General features: G+C 36.3%; 1 long non-coding RNA gene across 4 annotated transcripts in view; it reads left to right on the top strand.

Annotated features, from left to right (window-relative positions):
* Positions 1–12,253, top strand: part of LOC134759589 (uncharacterized) — a 205,234-nt gene that overhangs the window by 169,191 nt on the left and 23,790 nt on the right. Inside the window, exons 4-5 of one of the 4 annotated variants that reach the window (XR_010135973.1) lie at positions 2,153–2,218; positions 4,221–5,418. The exons of 1 other annotated variant lie outside the window; for it this stretch is intronic. This is a non-coding gene — a long non-coding RNA (uncharacterized LOC134759589). Of the gene's footprint in view, positions 1–2,152; positions 5,419–12,253 lie in introns of those variants that run through there. 2 more of the 4 variants (XR_010135975.1, XR_010135972.1) reach the window with 2 other exon arrangements.

Genomic DNA, 12,253 nt, shown 5'->3' with positions numbered 1-12,253 from the left:
TGGGTCTTGAGAAATTGGATAGTGGCTGCCAGATCCTTCCAATTTAATTGTTTAGTAATATTGTGATGACCAAACCAGTCAGCAGCAAGATTTGACCCCTGGGCTGCTCATTTTTGTAGTCTTTGCTCAAAGGACAAGGGAAAAGGCACAGACAGGCAACCCAGTCTAATACATTATCATATGTGTTATAGTAAATACAAGTACAAGGATAACTGCTAGGAAGGCAGGAAGTGGTGCTGCTTAGTTCTTTCAGGGCATACTGGATACTTTCACAAAGACAAAAAGACAAGAATTTTGTTTCTGTCTTGAAACTAATATTCATTGAGGACTGACTGTGTTGAACACTGGGCACACATGGTCACATGTGACTGAAAGCAGGAGCAGGTTATTTCAGAGAGGGGAGCCTAAATAAAAGCTGGAGAATTTCAGTGTGTATTTTTACTCCAAAGTGCTGTTGGATTTCTGGGGAGAGAGGAGGAAGAAAAGCTTGGAATTATGTTGCAAAAGTGTTTAATGTCATTCTAGGTAGAGTTTGGTCACTTAGCAGCCTTCAGAGGTAATTTACCTGGGGAGAGAGTGTAGAGGGAGAAGTGAAATGCATAGGATCAAAAGGGCAGATCCTTGGGGAATGGCTAGAAAGCTGAGGAAAGTGGTCCATTTAAGATGATGAAGAAGGAGTAATTAGCGGCATAGAAGAAAAGCCAGAAGATAGTTTGGCTAAGCCACCTTCCATGAAAAGGCCACAAAGCGATGCCCATTTACCCCTCAGTTTTCTAGCCATCCCAGTCCAGGTGCCAGACTGTGAAAACGTCTGGAAATACCATCTCCTGTTTTCCCAGGCTGGTATGATGGCTCTCTGCCCCATGAACACAACCTCCTTGCCTCGGTGCTCTACTATCTCCAGGTATGGTCCTCATCCTCACTGTCCGAGATAGTGGCATGACGTTTCTGGCAGGAGGATGGAGGAAGGCATAGAGAAGAAGAAACAAGGGCATATGTCAGCTGTCTCAGGGTAGGTTCCTGAAAACTTTTGGTAGTTTCCTACATAAAAACTCTGGTTATATCTCATTGATCAGAACTTAATTACATGGCCATACATACTTGCAAGGAAGACTGAAAAATGTAGTATCTATTCAGGGAAACCATATACTCAATAAAAATTCAATTATTGTTAAACATAATCAGCAACTAATGGTTTCTGCCATACCAAGGCAATAGTATCACTGGGGAAACTCATGTTTTTTTTTTTTAGGGTCAAATGTTCTTAGAAAAGATTAAGGGTTGGCCAGGTGTGATGGCTCACGCCTGTAATCCCAGCACTTTGGGAGGCCGAGGTAGGTGGATCACCTGAGGTCAGGAGTTCAAGTTCGAGAAAAGAGTATGGGTGTAAGGAAATTTCACTAGCTCTTAGATAAAACACACATATACACACACACACAAGTTTACATTATTATAAATTATAAGGATTTTGATCTTCTATCTACTTTACTAGAAAAAGCTCTTAATATTTCCAGGAGTTTCTCTCCCCAAATATCTCTGACATGCCCCAGGAGAGTGTATACATGTCGATGAACCACGTCTCACCATTGCTTTCATGCTGCTTCCCCCTGGGGGAGCAGAAATTGATGTCCCCCTTGAAGGTGAACACATTCATGACCATTCTCCCTCATTCCCCATTTGCTATCATCAATGGATCAAGACATCTACCATTGATGGCCCCATATTCCTTCTAGTCATGGATCTTGGTTGAATTGTCCTAGCAACAATAGTTTCATGAGTGGTAGAAGCTCTTTCAATTCAGAGCCCCCACCCTGCTGTGGTCTATAAAGTACACTCACATTACCAAAATTAATTATGCTAGTAATAATATAATTTTTAACAGTGTGTGTGAGTGAGACCAGTACTCTCATATCACCCATTGCTTGATAAAAATACATATTCATGCTTCCAGATTCCTTCCACCCTTATAATTAAGTGACCTCTCAGGGGACCTATTGTTCTTAGTTATGCTCTTGCTTTAACTATACCCTAGCCACTTCATTGACTTGTTTTAATATCTTTGAACATTAAGGGAGAGGGATCATGGACTCACAAGTTCATTCCCCCTTTCTCCATAAGTCTTACTTTGTCCCTTATTCATATGTTTTCACAGATAGTTACAAAGAAGAAGGCAAGTTGCTAACCTGGCAGCATCCACCTATGAAATGAATGCACATGGGTATGTTGGGAAAGGTGTGGTGGAAGTTCATGAATGAGGACTGTCTAACTCCTCATTCTGTGCCCTGTGACACTAGACATAGAAAGAGGACTCTAAAGGAATTAGTGCAAAGGAGTAGGCAAGAGTGGTTAGCAAGAGGTGGTCTGACCAGGGGAGGATAGATCTGTGACAGGGGTGATAAGGCATGATGGATACAGACAACAGGCTGGAGAAGTATCCCTGTTAGGTGGTGATTATGCATCACAAAGGAAAGGGATGGCATTTGGAAATGGGACCAGGGTCACCAGAAATGAGAGAATACCAATTGCAGAGAAACTGGGAGGGCACCAGAGTCTGATTCCCTTTCTTGGATTTCCCCCACAGCCAGTAACACAAACAAGCATTTAAAAATTATTTCCCAAAGTATTTTTAGTGATTTCAATTCCTAATTAGTTAATCTTAACATCAGTTCTAAAGAAATGACAGTTTCCCTGTGGTTTTTAAAAAAACCTTCTGGCATTAATTAACTACTTTTGAATATGTTAGCTATATTCTGGAGGGATATTAGAAGTTCTCCGTACCCCCAAGCATTTTCTTCTGTAAGTGTCCATTGTGTATGTCTTGGGTCTTCAGAATTTTAATCCTTTAATAAGGGTTAATTAGCAAAGAAGTTAATGACATTACATTATAGAATAAAGGAATTGAACAGGATCTCATTACAACATGCATATATGGTACACAGGTGGACATCAGGACCTACCTCCTGTTTTATGCTTACAGAAGGGGGAAGTGGTGTGGAGTATAAGCAGCAGAGCAAGGTTTCCAGAAACATGATTTCTGACAACTGATGATTGCTAACATGATCACCACACTGGAGGAGTGTTTCTCAGCAGGACCACAGAGTAGATCAACAGGGAACCCAGAACTGTATTCCCTTAGATAATATGTCTCAGTCCAGGCAGGCAGCCCTGGAGAACAGCCTCCACAAAACAGGATCAAAGACCTAGGTATCAGAACAACAGTCCCTGAGGAGGGCTGGAAAAAGCAAGGCACAAACCAGTCCTTGAAAGACACTAAAGGAGAGAATCAAGGATATCGAATAAAATAGAAAGGATCTCTATAATTACAACTGTGATAAGGTCAGGGCTTGAAAAAACTGTGAACTAAACTCATCTGTAAAGTTCCCCACGGATTATGGAGGGAATTCTCAAGTACAGGGAATTGGAGGGTCATCCCGGATCCCTTGGGAGATTTCATCTTGCATAACTGCAGTTATTCCATGCTCACTGCTACTTGACCATGAGCACCCTCTGACTTAAAACAGAGAACACATTATCTTGTGCCACTTCTCCTAATAGATGATTGTTTAGTGTGCTGAAAAAATGACTAATTAATAAAACAATGTTATATTTTAGTGTAAGACTATGCTAAATGCTTCATACATATTATCTAATTTATTCCTTAAATCCTAAAGCCATTTACATATTAGAAAACTGAAATGGAGGAACTGGGATTTGGGTTTGTCTTTCTTGAAAACTCTTAGCACTTAAATTTTCTATATATGAAAATATATCCCCTAAAAATATGGAGTAACCAGTTTCTTATCCTACCTCCCTCATAATCATGCAATTAAAAATTTGTTTGACATTTGACATTTTTAAGATTTTCCTTCATGTTGATTTTAGCTTGTTAATAATTTTCAAGAGGGAGTTCCGTAGTATAACTGGGATTTTGAACATTTCCAATGAGGAGTGGGTTGTAGGGGATGATGATACAACATCACAAATAACCATTTAAATCTTAGCTTCCAAAAGGTCTTTTTAAATCTGGTTTTGCATTATATTAGATGTGTGTCCTCAGGAAAGTCACTCATCTTCCCTGAGTCATAATTTCCTTATCTGTAAAACTTGGATAATAAATAAAATAGAGTTTGTATTAGTCCATTCTCCCATTGCTATAAAGAAATACTTGAGACTGGGTGATTTATAAAGAAAAGAGGTTTAATTGGTTCATGGTTCTGCAGGCTGTACAGGAAGCATGATGCTACCTCTGCTCGACTTCTGTGGAGGCCTCAGGAAACGTATAATCATGGTTGAAAGCAAAGTGGGAGCCAGCATTTCACATATCTGGAGCAGAAAGGGAGGAGATCAAAGGGAGGAAGATGCCACATACTTTTAAACAACCAGATCTCATGAGAAATCTTTCACAAGAACAGCACCAAAGGGATGATGCTAAACCACTCATGAAGGATCTCCCCAACCATGATCCAATCACCTCCCAGCAGGCCCCACCTCCAATATTGGGAATTACAACTGAAGATGAGATTTGGGTGGGGACACAGATCCAAACCACATCAGGGTTATCTTGAGTATTAAATGATATTATGTGTATAAAGAACCATGGCCTCTTATACATGGAATTTAATGTCTACTAGGGGATGATTAAACAAACAGAAAAGTATAAAATTAAACCAAAAATAAAGACCACTCATATAAAATGCATTAACAAATTATAATCAGTTTCATGAAAAATAATGATTTTGAGACATAAAGATCACAAGGAATGTGAATCAAATGTTATTCATATTTTATCTTAACTGTAATGAGACACTTTTGAAGGCTTTTAAGAGAAAGAGTCACCTCAGAGATTTTTACTTTAAATCAGTCATTTCAGCTGCTGTATGGAAAATGGAATGGAGGAGAAAGGAAGGTCAAAAAAAAAAAAAAAAAGGAAATGTTAGGAACTTAGGTAAGCAACAAAAGTGCAAAGAGAGAAGTGGATGGAGTCAGGTCATATTTTGGAAGGTGATAGTCCTTTATGATGGATGAGATATAGGTGCTAAGGAGAAATGTCAGCTTGTGAAGGATGATTGTCAGATTTCTGGCTTTAGTAGCTGAGGCTAGAAAGTATGCAGGTAAAGCAGTTAGCTGTGGGAAAGAGATGATCAAGAGTTAAATTTTTGTGGTGTTTAAATCTTAGGAACATTGAAGATATCCAAGAAGATTTACCAAATAACAGCAGACTATCATGTCTGAGGACGTATTAAAACTATACATTTGGGAAGTACCAGAAGTGGTACTGTTTCATAGCTATGGGAAAGGATGAGATCACTGATGGAGGGTGTAGAGAAGAACCTGAAAGAATGGACCCCAAAGAAATCCAACATTAGAAAGTAGAGGAACTGATTTTTAAAAATCTTAAGAATGACAAAAAAAAAGAAAGTGATGATTTATTGTCTGTATGGCACAATTTTATACTTTAGTAGAAAGCTTAACTTTTTATTTTTTATTTGTATCTTATTTTTTTTAATGAGATGAACATTTCTGGGTAGAGATCATGATTCTTCTTCCTGATGTCTTATATTTCAAAAGTTCAAGAAATCTTTTTGATTTGAGAAGAGGGTGATAAAATAAAAATTCTAACGTATATCAGATTACTGAAAGTCATCCTACCTTCCATATCAAATCTTAGTAGTTTTAATAGACCATTAGGAAGATTTTAGCCCATCTCTTTGCATAAGAGAAAAGGAAACTTTTCATGGAAAAAAAATCATTTTTTCCTTGTCTACTTAAATCAAATATTTTATTTGTTAGTAGAATCAGGCCATTCAATTGCAATGAAGACTCTAAATCAGAGGTTGACAAAATGGACAAGTATCTGATTATGTTTCTGGACTTATTCAATGGCTAATCAAAACTATAATTTTTTACTTGATTACATTTAAGAAAGGTAACACTTCAGTTTTGTATCAGATAATCATGAAACTAAAAAATCTATTAATATACTTCATAGCCTTTATACCACCTGCCCACAGGTACAATAATTACTGAAAGGCAAAAAGAAAAGTAGGAAGTAAGATTACTTCTAAGAAGATTTCAGTTTTAATATTTAAATTATGGCTATATGGCTGGCAGGACAGATCTACAGAATAAATGAAAGCAGTTTAATGGAATATAACACAGGATTAAAAGTAAGAGATATAGGTCCTTGCATTTATCATCTAACTGTGGTGGTGATCTCACCTCTGCTTTTACATTCATTTATTTTAAATTTGGAGAATTGGAAATTCATGAGATGAGACTTTCGACCAAAAAGAAAACAACCCCATTCTTTTGGGTAACCTATTTATTGTACTGCTCTGAATCAGTTCAGGTAAATTTCAAGGCATGGTGTGTTTTCCCTTAGATTCCTATCATTATTTTAAAAGTAGTCAATAAATATTGTGTTTCTTTATATTTATTTATATTTTAATATAATAAGTATAGAGCAAAAAAGCCCCACAACCCTGTTTTCTGGATAATTACAGTTGACATGAAAAAGTAAGGAGCAATATGTAAATACTGGTAGAAAATGCAAACAATACCACAAGGTATGAAGTGAAAAGTAAAAGCCTTCATCCTCCTAACCCTGCCCACCCTATTGAAGATAACCATTTTGAATACTGCATGTGTAGCTTCCAAAAAGTATATATGTATATATGCATTAATTTGTTTGTTCAACAAATATTTATTGAACATTTATTACACAAGTGTGGATATATGCATAAATAATATGAATATGCACATATAATGACATATATCATATATGATATACACATATGTGTGTATAATATATTACATATAGAATATATATAAATGCTTACGTAATATATTACATCTACAAGATATATTCTTGCCTATCTGTAGGCACACATACATATGCACCCTGGTATAATTAGAAACTTTAAAATGATTGTCAGTTACTGAGGTTACCTGCATACCAAAGGTTTTCCTATGTAGACAAGCATACAATTTTTCCTCTATTTCAAATATTTTTCTTACCTTCCTTCCTTTTTTCTCTTGATCCTTCCTTCCTTCCTTTTCTCATTTGCAAATGATAAATGATATAATAGATATTATTGTCTCTTAACTAATTTACTTAATGTATCTGTAGTTTTTCATTTCATTTTATTTTATTTTTTAAGGGGTTGGGGGGCAGGGTCTCACTCTATTGCCCAGCCTGGAGTGCAGTGGTGCAACCAGAGCTCACTGCAGCCTTGACCTCCCAGACTCAATCAGTCCTTCTGCCTCAGCGTCCCAAACAGCTGGGACTACAGGCACGCACCACCACGCTCAGCTAATTTTTTTTTTTTATTTTTTGTGGAGACGGGGTTTGGCCATGTTGCACAGGCTGGTCTCTAACTTCTGACCAAGCGATCCACCTGCCTTGGCCTCCCAAAGTGCTGGGATTACAGGTGTGAGCCACCATGCCCGGCCCCACAGTTTTTCATTTTAAATATTATTTTTATGCTTGTTATAATATTAGGGATATCATAGGGGTTCTGAAGCCAGAATACCTGAGTTAAAGCCCCAGTTTCAGAACTTACTAGTTGAGTGACCTTGAGCAAGTTTTTCTGAGTTTTTGTGACTTGGTTTACTTGCCTGTGAAATGGGGATAGAAAAGTACTGACCCAGGAAGGTTGTTAGGAAGAGTAAATGATTACATATAAAATGACTAGAACAGAGACCAGGAGTTCAACACATAAGTACATATTAGCTATTGATATTTCTTTTCTAATTTCACGGGCTAAAGAACTTCTTGTTTTAAAATGTATAACATGTTCAATTTATTAATTGCTGTATTGAATCATTGCTTCCTTTTTGTCTGTTCTGCATTTTTTGCTTTTGGAAAAATTCTACCTTAGAACAGGGCCAGTTCTCTTACTTATAAATTCACCTAATTACCGTTGTGCCTAAAATAAAACCCCCTTGAGCATTTTAAAATCCATTCAATATCTGCTAAATTTTACCTTATTTTAAACTATTTACATGTTTAGAAATAAACATATCTAAAGATTTACTATTGCAAATAATTATAGGAAATAAAAAATAATCAAATTTACAGAATTTTGTGGATTAGGGGATTGTTTTGCATCCCATGAGTATGTCTTTCTATTTTTATTCACATCCATGACTTAAAAAACCCCTCTTTTTCCTAAAGAACGTTTCATTAAAATAACGTATTTCCAATCATGACTACTTATTATATGAAGTATTTCATTAAAAATATATAATTTCCAACATGTTTGAGTCATATAATTGATTATGACATAGTCCTGACCCAAATAGTAGGCAAACTGGAATATTTATAACTCTCCGTGAAGGAGTAGTGTGATTTAACTCGTAAATCTGGACTGTCTCTATATTATTGCATTGTATAACACAATATAATTCTTTAAATTAGAGATATCTCTAAAAATCTGAGTGTAATAAAATTGTGATCTACTTTTTCACTTTTTTGGCAATATTAGTGTCAATTCCTCACTAAACAGAATCTAGTATTTGATTAATAAGCACTTAATATACACCAGAAATACAGAACATAGAAATTAACATTAAATTAAAAGGACTAAACACGGAGAATAGAATATAAAATATCTTTTTCCAGATTATCAGATTTGATAACTATCTTTTACTAGACTGAGAACGGGTTGTGAAAAACTAATAAAAATTCCTTAAAATTTTCAATAGTCAAGAAAATAGTGAAATATTCCCCCCCTCAGAAATATATATAATGCCACCATTTATGTAATATTACAAAATCATTTTCTATATTTGTAATAAGTATTTGTGTTGGAAGTCTATAAAAATTGATGATAAAAGCTGTGAGATAACATGAAGATGGTTTTTTAAATGGCCTACAAAGTGATTGCAAAAAAAGACATTGAATTTAAGAAGAGGTATACATTGGGAAATGAGATACATTAATAGTTTTAATTTTTCAAACATCATTTTTGGGAAAGTACACTTAGAAATGGGCTTTCTCAAATCCAGATATTGAAAGAATGTTTTATTGAATTTTTTAATAACCAACTCAGATATCCACTAGAAGGTAAGATCATTGAGGACTGAATTTTTGTCTGTTTATGCTAGCTTACTGCTCTTTCCATAACATCTAGGCGAGGGCCTGAAACATAGAGGTGCTCGATAGACATTGAATGAATGCATGAATCTACTTATGACCTTGAAGACATTTTTCTAGGCCAAACTTATTGGAGCAAAATTACACACAGTAGAACCCTGGGATTTTGCCAATCATTTCGTCTGAATCTTGAAGTTGATCCAAATAAGTGTGTAAGGAAAACTTTGATCCTATTCTTAGTTCATCTCTGAGCTGAGGCAGAATACATATTTGTGTAAGGTGAAAATTTTATGAGAGAGTGCTGTCTTATAAAACCCTAGCTTTAATATCAAGCCATGGAGGCTGGTTTTTAACTAGAAACACGAGAGTAGTGGTTGAGAGACCACATAATAAACCATTTACTCCTTACAGTTGTCAAAGCTTAGCTGAGAGAAGCACCCTGTAATGAAGATTTGTTATTTGCTTAACTATACTTAAGCAGTACATTTTTACCTCCACGTGCTCTGAAATCCATTACTTTAATAATTTATTCCAGCACAGAGCTAATTCCTGTAACTGTGAACCTGCTGTATCTCTCTGGTGGAATTGGACTTTGTCATGATGACATTGGTTTATATCTGGGAATATTATAGAAAATGTCCCTAAAATATTGCAATTGTGTTTTCTGTAGCTAGTTATTGATAAATTTTTAATTACATGAGGGGATTTTATTTCAGGTTTTATGTCAGGATGGGTTGCATTTGTCTAATGGAACATATACATTTTTTAATGGTTCAACTGACCATGTTTGCAATTTTATGTTTTCTAAAGCTTACATATAAACTTCTAAGCCACCTACTGGAATGTGATCTCAATGTTTTGATCTCAATGTTTGTTTGTGTGTGTGTGTGTATTCACTTCAATTCTTGCTCAATTTCATATCTTGTTTTGCTTTCTTTTTTTCTCATACATTTAATTTATATCTTAAAATATACATGTCCTTAAAATTGATTTATATTGATTTATATTTTAAATCAATTGCAGAACAAGGTGGAAATTATTAATCAATTATTGGCTAATAAAAACAACTTTAAAAATTAAAAATAAAGTCACTTAAGATAATTGGCTGGGTTATCAAATGACTTTGCAATTGGCAAGATGACTTCATCATTATGGAAAAGCACTAAACATCTGACAGAGGGCAGCACGTCAACATGTAAAATTATACGGGGCGAGCACTTTGTTAACCTGGAAAATACTTTTCAATTTTGTTCATTTGTGGTTCAAATCTATTTGTATAGAAAGAGAAGGGTGGAGAGAAAGGGAAGACAGTGCCAAAAGAATAAACGAATAAATAGATTGATAACACCAATATAAGAAAGAAATAAGGATCTTCAGGGGTGTTTTAGCTGCTCACTACGCATCCTCAGTGCATCCTGAGATCATTCTGATGTCCCCACAGAATAGCTGACATCAGATTTGGGCATCCCAATGAATTCTTTCCAAGTGATAGGGAAGGGGTTGTTGGAAAAGCTTTGTCAGAGCCACTTAATGTCTGAAACTCTCTCCTATCCCTAATTGTGTCTCATCACACTGGACTTTAGGTTTCTAAATTCTCACAGAGGTGACTCTCATGGTCATATGAGGAAGCCTATTATTCAGTCCTTAATTACCTTCCCAAATGTCACCTCCCAGAACAGGGGTTAAATCTGACTGCTGCAGCCTGGGCACATTCTCTGATAATATCTTAGCCTCATATTCCGTGCAGGACAGGTGAGATCATATATCAAGGATTTAGAAAAGGCCTCAGGATAGTCTGGCTGCCTGAGTTGGCAGATGGGGTAGTCCTTCAGGCCCTGAGGGAAAGCTGAGCCAGGCAGGTTGTAAATGGCCAGGGAGGTTTCTGCAGGGTTGTATTTCTTGGGGACTGAAAGGCAGATGACCTTTAGATTCCTGAGAAGGTTCCGGATAAGTAGTATATTATGACTTTACTACACCAAATTCCCCTTTTCCTCCTAAGTACTCAACCAGACACTCCTCATTTACTGAACTCATAAAATTTCCACTCATGGATGGAACTAATTATTCCCCAGTTTCAGACCTAGGTTCTGCTGCCTCCACTTTATAGTATTATAGGTAGAATTGAGACAAAATCATTATAGATGGTGCCAAGGAATCCTATTATGGACTGAGAGGTCAGGCAGAGTGTCATTTTTACCTTCTAAAACAGAAATCCATTTAACTCATACTAAAAGTCACACTTAAAAAGATTTTTTTTTAATGTGTCACATAAAGCCACTTTGTATTCTTTAAATTTTGTCTCCTTTTAGTTTTATAAATTCTCTTATTTGAACCTATAATTAAGAATTAATGTTGGTTTAGTGGTCTTGGAATTCCTAGGATAGAAAACATTTTTTTGTGGTTTGTTCATTTGTTAGAGTGTTTTGTTCCTCCCAATTTTAAAGTAGGAAAAAAGGGAAAATCATTAAGAATATTACCATTTAAGCATACCATTTTGAATTTTGACTTGAGGTAGAGCCTTGTTTCCAGGAAAGAAAGATGAAGGAATGAGGAACAATAAAAGTGTAATCTGAATTATTTGGAGATCTTTAAAAAAAAACCCATTTTCTTTATTCCTTATGGTTTGGGAGGAAGAAATGAGGAACAGAATGGACATGGTGAGCAAATACTTCTTGTATCCTCCATTCTTCTGATTAGAAAGCACTGGAATAGACATTTAACACTTTTGAGATGGGATATTTGCTAATTTACAAACACTGCTTGTGCAGAGTTTTGGCTTGTTTGCTTTCAGATCCCTTCTTGCTTTACTTAGTATCACTAGATGAGGGCTTGCAGGGAGAGCAATCCTTGCAGGCTGTTTTTGGGCCCTCCCTGTATCAGCTGATTACATGGGTTTAGCCAAAGGGAGTCACAGACAGAAGGTCAGAGGGAGAGTGAAAGGGAAGAGCCAGGGTCTTTCCCCCATCTGTGTGACTCACACAGCATCTCTCTCAGTGTCTGAGTCTCTCCATGGCTCTAGATTTCATTGATGGATCTGCTGTATTTCAAATTCTGTCAGACAACCCTGGCCTTTGGGCTCTAGTGACCAGCCTCCTCCAGGCTGCCTGCTGATGCCTCACCATCCCCTGGTCATCTTTTAGCTCTTTCATCACGTGG

The sequence above is a fragment of the Pongo abelii genome, chromosome 11, assembly GCF_028885655.2.
Source record: "Pongo abelii isolate AG06213 chromosome 11, NHGRI_mPonAbe1-v2.0_pri, whole genome shotgun sequence".
Lineage (NCBI taxonomy): Eukaryota > Metazoa > Chordata > Mammalia > Primates > Hominidae > Pongo > Pongo abelii.
The sequence above is the reverse complement of the archived record's forward strand: the minus strand, read 5'-3'. Positions and strand labels throughout refer to the sequence as shown.